Source organism: Zonotrichia leucophrys, chromosome 12 (genome assembly GCF_028769735.1).
Source record: "Zonotrichia leucophrys gambelii isolate GWCS_2022_RI chromosome 12, RI_Zleu_2.0, whole genome shotgun sequence".
NCBI lineage: Eukaryota > Metazoa > Chordata > Aves > Passeriformes > Passerellidae > Zonotrichia > Zonotrichia leucophrys.
The window spans coordinates 14,274,472-14,281,208 of NC_088182.1; the positions used below are offsets into that span (position 1 = coordinate 14,274,472).

The 6,737-nt window shown below is 56.1% G+C and overlaps 1 long non-coding RNA gene across 1 annotated transcript; it reads right to left on the reverse strand.

Moving 5' to 3' along the window:
- Positions 1-4,202: 4,202 nt before the first annotated feature.
- On the reverse strand, positions 4,203-6,560 carry LOC135453253 (uncharacterized). Its single transcript, XR_010441815.1, has 3 exons — positions 6,439-6,560; positions 6,272-6,334; positions 4,203-6,105 (listed from the first exon to the last, which is right to left on the reverse strand). It is a non-coding gene; the product is annotated as an uncharacterized LOC135453253 (long non-coding RNA).
- Between the last annotated feature and the right edge of the window lie 177 nt (positions 6,561-6,737).

Here is a 6,737-nt window from a genome sequence, read left to right on the forward strand (position 1 = left end):
CCCTGTCCCTGCCACCAAGCAGCATTTCAGCACCCAAACTCAACAAAAAGAAGCTTTTTCCCAAAGACACCTTGGTCCTGGAGACCCAAGGGTGCTCCTGGGGACAGCATCCACCTCACCTGCCTCCCTGGAGAGGGAAAACCCCATGGCAGGGCTCAGGCATCGCCCCCAATCGGGCTCTATGTTTGTCATTATATTAATCTCTCATTTGAAATGGATACAAGGAGGGGGAGAGATAAATTAGTCCCATTCTTCTGGGAAGAATGAGGTGACCCTGCGAGGCGAGGGACGGCCGTGCCAGCCCCACCGGCCCAGGCAGAAATGCAAATTTCTCCTCTCCTCCACCAAAGCGGGAGTAAAAAATGCTAATGGGGCTGACGGCGGGCTGCAGATAAAAGTCTGTGTCTGCTCGTTCGCACACAGATGGGTTTGAGCGCCGCGATAAGCTGGCAAACAAGGTAATTAAAATAATTAAAATGCTAAACAAAGGGGAGGATGGAGACAAGCGGTACAAAGGGCTGGGAGAGACGAGCAGCTCCTGGGAAATGGGAACTGGGTGCGGGCAAGGAGGAGGGCAGAGGGATGGAGGTGGGTGGGCTGGGAAGGATGAAGGGCTGGGGGGTGCCCCAGGTAACCATCCCATCGGGGATCCCCATCCCTGGGCTGCAGCTGGCCCTGGCCACGGGGACATCTGCCTCCTCCATCCCCTGCCGGCCCCGGTGCCCCCAGTGAACCCAGGGGCACAGGCAAATTCCCTCTGCCTTGGCAAATTTTTCCAGTTCAAAACAAACTGCCCCCAAAACAGGCATGTTCTGCTGCTGGAAATTGCCATCTCAAAGTCTCCCTTTTATTAACAGCATCTATTAAAATCCAAAAGAAAAAAAAAAAGCGAGCTTGAAATTAAAATTAATTTTTGTTCCAGGCCATGAGAAACATTGGATATGAGTGAAGCAAACTTTTATTTAAAGCAAAGTCCTCAGGTGGCACAGAGCTTTCACGTACAAGGAGAGTTGGGGTCTGGAGCCAATCTAGGAACCTGTGTGCCATGCTGAGGCCACATCCCAGCATCACCAGCTGCAATTCCACACTGGTGCAGCACTCGGCAGGGATGTCACCACCTCGCAAGGGGCAGCATGGACTTGGGATGGCCGTGCCAGGTTCAGAATGCCCCGAGCCCGGCGCTCCTCCTTGCCCGTGGCTGTGCATCCATCCCTGGAACTGGAGCAAGGAGCCTGCCCGACATTTCCACAGGAGCCAGGAGGCTGGGGAGCAGCCGATGCCCTGTGAGATGCTCTGGGGGGTCGGGGCTGGGTCCCCCCTCCGAGCTTGCTGCTGTGGAGGAGCTGCAGCCAAAGCAGGCCGGGGGCTGGCAGCCTGCCCGCCGTGAGCTGAATCTCCGGCTGCAGTTTGAAGCTCGCAGACAGCTATTTAACACAAACAGCCAAGCTGTTATCTTTTCCCTTAGGGCCACCATCCCTTTCGCTTCTCAAATGCCAAATTACAGCCTACATTTAATTTCAATGCCACGGGGAGATGCATGTCAAGGGAGGGCAGCTTCGTTTAAAATTAGCCACATTAGATTAGTGGTGATACAGCCGGGGAGGAGGGTTCAGAGAGAGGAGAAGCATCCCCATGAACTTTGGGGGGATTCCTCCAGGAATGTTGAGGATTTGGGGTCCAGCAGAGCCAAGTCTGCCCCATCTGCTGCATCTCTGGCTCCACATGGATGCTGGTTCTGGCTGGGGATATCCCGTGTTTCACGGGGTCAGGGAAGGGATTTATGGTGTGGCTGGCACAGACAGCTACAGGGCACCAAGTGTGTTCCAGCCATCAGCCATGAATTATTTGACCAAGGGAAATTTATAAGGATCTTCAGTGAAAATAGTGTATTTTTTTCTGCACAGCACACTTGTGGGAGAAGGGTGTGAGGTGGTGTTGGCTTCCTGACCACAGCATTGGCATTGGTAGGATTTCTGTGAGTTTTTTGCCTGGATATGGGTTGAAGCAAGGGGGTAAAGACCAAAGAGCTCTGCTAGTGCACAGCTACATTCTGCTCTGGTCTGAGCCCCCAAAATGATATTTTTTGGTGGGGGGACAATCAGAGGAGCTTGAAACCAGCCACGCGCACATAGAAAGTGTCAGCCCAAATCCCAATTTCTTTTTCTTTACATTGAAATGCAGAAATGCTAAAATTGTGGGCAATGCTTTCATGGGGAATAGTGACAGCCAGGAAAAGAAGAGAGAGCCTGTAATTGCAGGCTTTCACTGACAGCAAAACAACCCTTTAATAATAACTAAATACAAGGAGCGCGCAGAGAGCAATCTTCTCAGAAAGAAACAAACACTGATTTTTCTTTTTTTTCTCCTCACCAGAAACATCTCTGCTACAAAAAGGCTGGCTGGCATCACCCACATCTCCTTCATCCCCAGGGATTCAGTCTGCCCCATCAAGGCTTTCCAGGCATGCTGGTGTGTGCAGGGCAGGATGAACCCTGGCAGTGCCCCTGTTCCCTCTAATCCAGTACCCAGCTGTTCATGGGGAGTATGATGGGTTCATGGCAGGGCCCAGCATCCCTGGGCTCTGGGAACCAACCTGTTAGTTTTAATAAAAGTGTTACAGCCTCAGAATCCCCTGGGGTAGAGCTACAAGGGATGGACACAGGCAGGCATTGGGAGTGAAGCAGAAGGAATATGGAGAAGGTCCCCAGCGAGTGGGGGAGTTGTGCCATGATCAATGCCAGCTGTGCTCCAGCTCCACACCCAGGGTCATTGGGCAGCCCTGTGGCACAGGGGAACTGCTGCACCTCCCCATGGCAGAGCTCCTTCTGTGTGTCCCCATCTCAGGGCTGCTCCTCTGGGGTGCTCCCACAGCCCTGGGGATCACTGGCTGCGTCTCTCTGGGCATTCACCTCACCCCAGGTGACACAGGGACAGGTGACACAGGGTGGCTTCAGCAGGGGCAGAGGAGATGTTGGTGGGTCTGTGGCTGGTCCTGTGTGGAATTCAGCCTCTCACATCAAGCCAGTCCTGCAGCACTCCCAGTTTCAATGGACCGCTCTGTCCTCCTCTGCCTCCCCAGACTCCCTGCCCTGTACAGCAAACCCAGCACCCTTGTTGTGGGCAGCTCTTCCCCACCCAAAGACCCCCCAAAACCCAGTTTGCCTTCCCATGCCCCCACTGAGCAGCTGTTTTTGCAGCAGGTGAGGCAGCGGCGGCGGGGAAGGGGGAGCAGGGCCGGGCAGAGCCGAGCCGAGCCGCAGGGATGCTCCATCAACATGCAGAGCCACGTGCCGCTTCCACGGCGGCCGGACAGCGTCTGGCTCATCCAGACACACTGCTGGGGGAGAGGTGGAGAGCCAGCCCCGGAAATAATGGTGGAGAAGGAATCCTCTCACCTGGAGCCCAGGACAATGGGCTGAACCCCACCTACAGGAACGGCCAGCGGGAGCCCTTTGTGGCCCTTAATGAGGCTGCAATTTAGGTGGTCGCTGCGTTCAGAGGAGCGAGGACAAATCTTGTACAGATCAGTGGAGTGCAGCCGGTGCTACCCCCCGTCCCCTCCCGCTGTCTCACGGGTGGGAGCTGCGATGCCAGGGCTGGGCTGGCCAAGCCGCCGGGGCCAGCCCTGGTACTCGGGAATCTGCCGCCTCGTGGGGCTTCAACTAATGTGACTTGCATCTGTAATTCACTTTTAAAAGGGGATTCTTGCTTTCTCTCTCTCTCTCTCCACACTGCCTGCTGGCTGCTCCTGGATTTTCCAAGCAAAGGGAAGGGGAAGAGGGGTATGAATAAAATATCATCATGACAGCTTTTATATATATATACATGAACCCGCTCTGTCAGGCTGCGAGCTTCATTTTTAAATAAGAAGCTCAGCTCCGTTCCCCAGAGGCCGGGAGAACGCAGCGGGCTTTTAAGGGAAGGGACCAAAACAGAAGAGCATTTTCCTCTTCCATCACATCAGACTGGAGCTGGGTTAATTACGCTTCTCTGTCCTGATTTAAGCACGGGAGCTTATTCAGTACAACTGTTCCTTTATTAATGAATTGCAACCCAATTTTAACTGGAGGAAGCTGGCGAGGAAGAAAAAAAAAAAATTGGAAACCCTTTTGCCAGCATGCTCTGTATGCCGCTGCCTTTCATTTACATAACTTCAAAGTGATGCATTTTTTAAACCAACCTATTTTCAGGTCTGGCTGGACTGCATGGGTGCATGGACATCCATGAGGATGTGGCATTTCTGCGTGTACGCCCACTGCTGCTGCGGGGTGCAACAGCTCCGGGGCAGGGCTGGGATCCGCCGTCCTGCTGGGCTGGGACACGGCTCTCCGCACGCTGCTGCTGGCTCTGGGGGAATGCCACCATGAGCTGATGACCTGGTGCCAGCCAGTCCCTGCAACATCTCCTGGCGTTCCCATCCTCCCTGGGATGGCCCAGGAGGCACAGGGAGGATCCCAGGGAGCAGGGATAGGTGCTGCTGCAGTCTGTGCTGGTCCTGCAGGCCATCCCTAGCACTGGGGGTCCCGTGTGCCTCCCCCAGCGCAGGGGGAGTCGCGGCATCGGCGCCGCCGCCACGCGCCGGGGATCCAGGCACATATGCTGCTTGTTCACGCCGAGGAAACACCACCTGCTCGGCTTCCTGCTCAGCCCCAGGCAGCGAGGGAGGGGAGCCCATCACCCCAGTGCCCCCCAGCACGTCCCCACGGCCTCCTGCGCCCAGCAGGGCTTGGCCTCTCCCTGCCAGCTGTGGGCACTCGTCAGTGGCGAGCTCTGGAGTGCCGTGGGATGGCACAGCTGATCCCCAGAGCTCTGCAAGCAGACAGAGCTGAGAGCTGAGAGCAGCTTCCCAGCCCTGAGCAGTGCCAGGACCAGCCCGGTGCCAGCACCCACCACTGCCCCCTCCATCACACGGGAGAGGTGCTGGGGCAGGGGGGAGCCTCATGGATATTCATGAGCAGAGGGTTTACTGATCAAAAGGCGCAATCCTGTTTTCCTTTATAATATATCTGGTTAATACAGACTTAATGAACAAATGAATAATAAATTAGACCAATTTTGTTTTCTTTCTTCTTGGAAAGGCAGGCACGAAGGGGGACTCTGTGCGGGTTTGATTGATAGCAGGGGCTTGCTGGGAGATCTGCTCCTCAAACCCTTATTAAATATGGAACAAATAATGGTGCAATTGGTTTAATCTTGTTGCAGTGGTGGACGCTGGCTGGGCAGGGAGAAGAGGAGGATGATGGGGAGGAAGAGGGATTTTCAACTGCCTTCACCCCACACCAAGGCGGAGTTCAAGTGTCTGGGCAGGGTGCTGGGCACCTTGGTGGTGGCTGCACCATTAACCAGAGCACAGTGTGGGCACAAGCTACAGGAGCAGCCAGCACTGCATGGCACCGGGGTGATGCAAAGGCATCCTCAGGGAATGGAGCAACACCATTGCCCCAGCTGGATCCACACAGGGGCTCCTGGGCTCAGCAGCTGATGTGTGAGGAGCTGCCACCAGAAGAGGATGAGATGATGAGCTCCATCAGGGAGGTGAGTTGTGGCCACGCTGTGATGGCCGCGAGCCTGGGATGGCGGGGGCTGTGGGTCCCTGCATGGCAGCACAGTCACTGATCACTGCCACGGCTCACTGCAGCCTCCAGGGTCCTGTCACCTTCCACTGCTGGTGTGAAGCACTGGGAGGAGGTGATGAGCCACTGGAGCATCCTCCACCTGGCAGGGCTGGGGGGAGCCCAGGGTGTTTCCCTAGGGAGCACTGGGGCTGGCATGCAGGTCTCCAGAAACACAAATCCCTTCAGAAACACCCTCCCGGCCTTCAACAGGCTCCAGGGTCTGGGCTTCATCCTGATCTGTCTCCACAATGTCCCACTGAGGTGCATGAACCTCCTGGACTCCCTGCAGAGGCAGTGAAGGGAGCATCCTCCTGCCCTAGGATGGACGTGGGTGTCATGGGTGGCTTTCCATGCCCAGCACCCCTGCGCCCTGCCAGGCAGCGAGGGACTCCAGGTGGGTGCCAGCACCCCAAACCCCCTCAGCACACACAGGTCCAGCAGTGCAGCAGGTGCTTCTTGTGGAAGCTGCTCCTCTCCAGGTAGCTTCCCCCTGCCATCATTTCAATGGAAAAAGAGAAGGAATTCCCAGCTGCTGTGAGCTTAGCGCCGCTCCAGCTGCCTTGGCCCAGCCTCCCTGCTTTTCTTTGAGCTCAGAGCCCCTCACTGGAGTCCTGGCCGTGGTGGAAAGCTGGGCTGGGGATAAAAGTGCCGCTTACCTGCTTACTTCTGCTCCAGCGCCCAACGAGCAGCAACACATGGATTACCAAAAATAATTCCCCCTAGAAAAGGAGGGAGGGAAGAGGGAGGGGGGAAAAGAAAAAAAAAAAAAAGAAAAGAAAGCCTGTGCTGTGGGAACAGCCAGCTAACCTCGAAAGCCTCTTACCTGGCTAGATTTAACTGCCTTTGTTGCTGCATCAGCCTGAAAAATCCCCTCTTGCACGGTGTCAGTGCTGCTGGCAGCTCGGAGCCGCTTCCCGGCCCTTTGTAATGAAAGGCGGCTCTGTGCTCGGCGCTCCGTGCTCGGTGCTGTGTACTCTGTGCTCGGTGCTCGGTGCTCGGTGCTCCGTGCTCGGCGCGGCAGCCGCGGCCCCGCTCTCCCCGCTCCGCCGGTTCTCCCGAGGGACCCAGCCCAGCCCGGCCAGGCGCTGCTCGTTTTCACGGGCTCGGTGTGCTCGGGGCTCC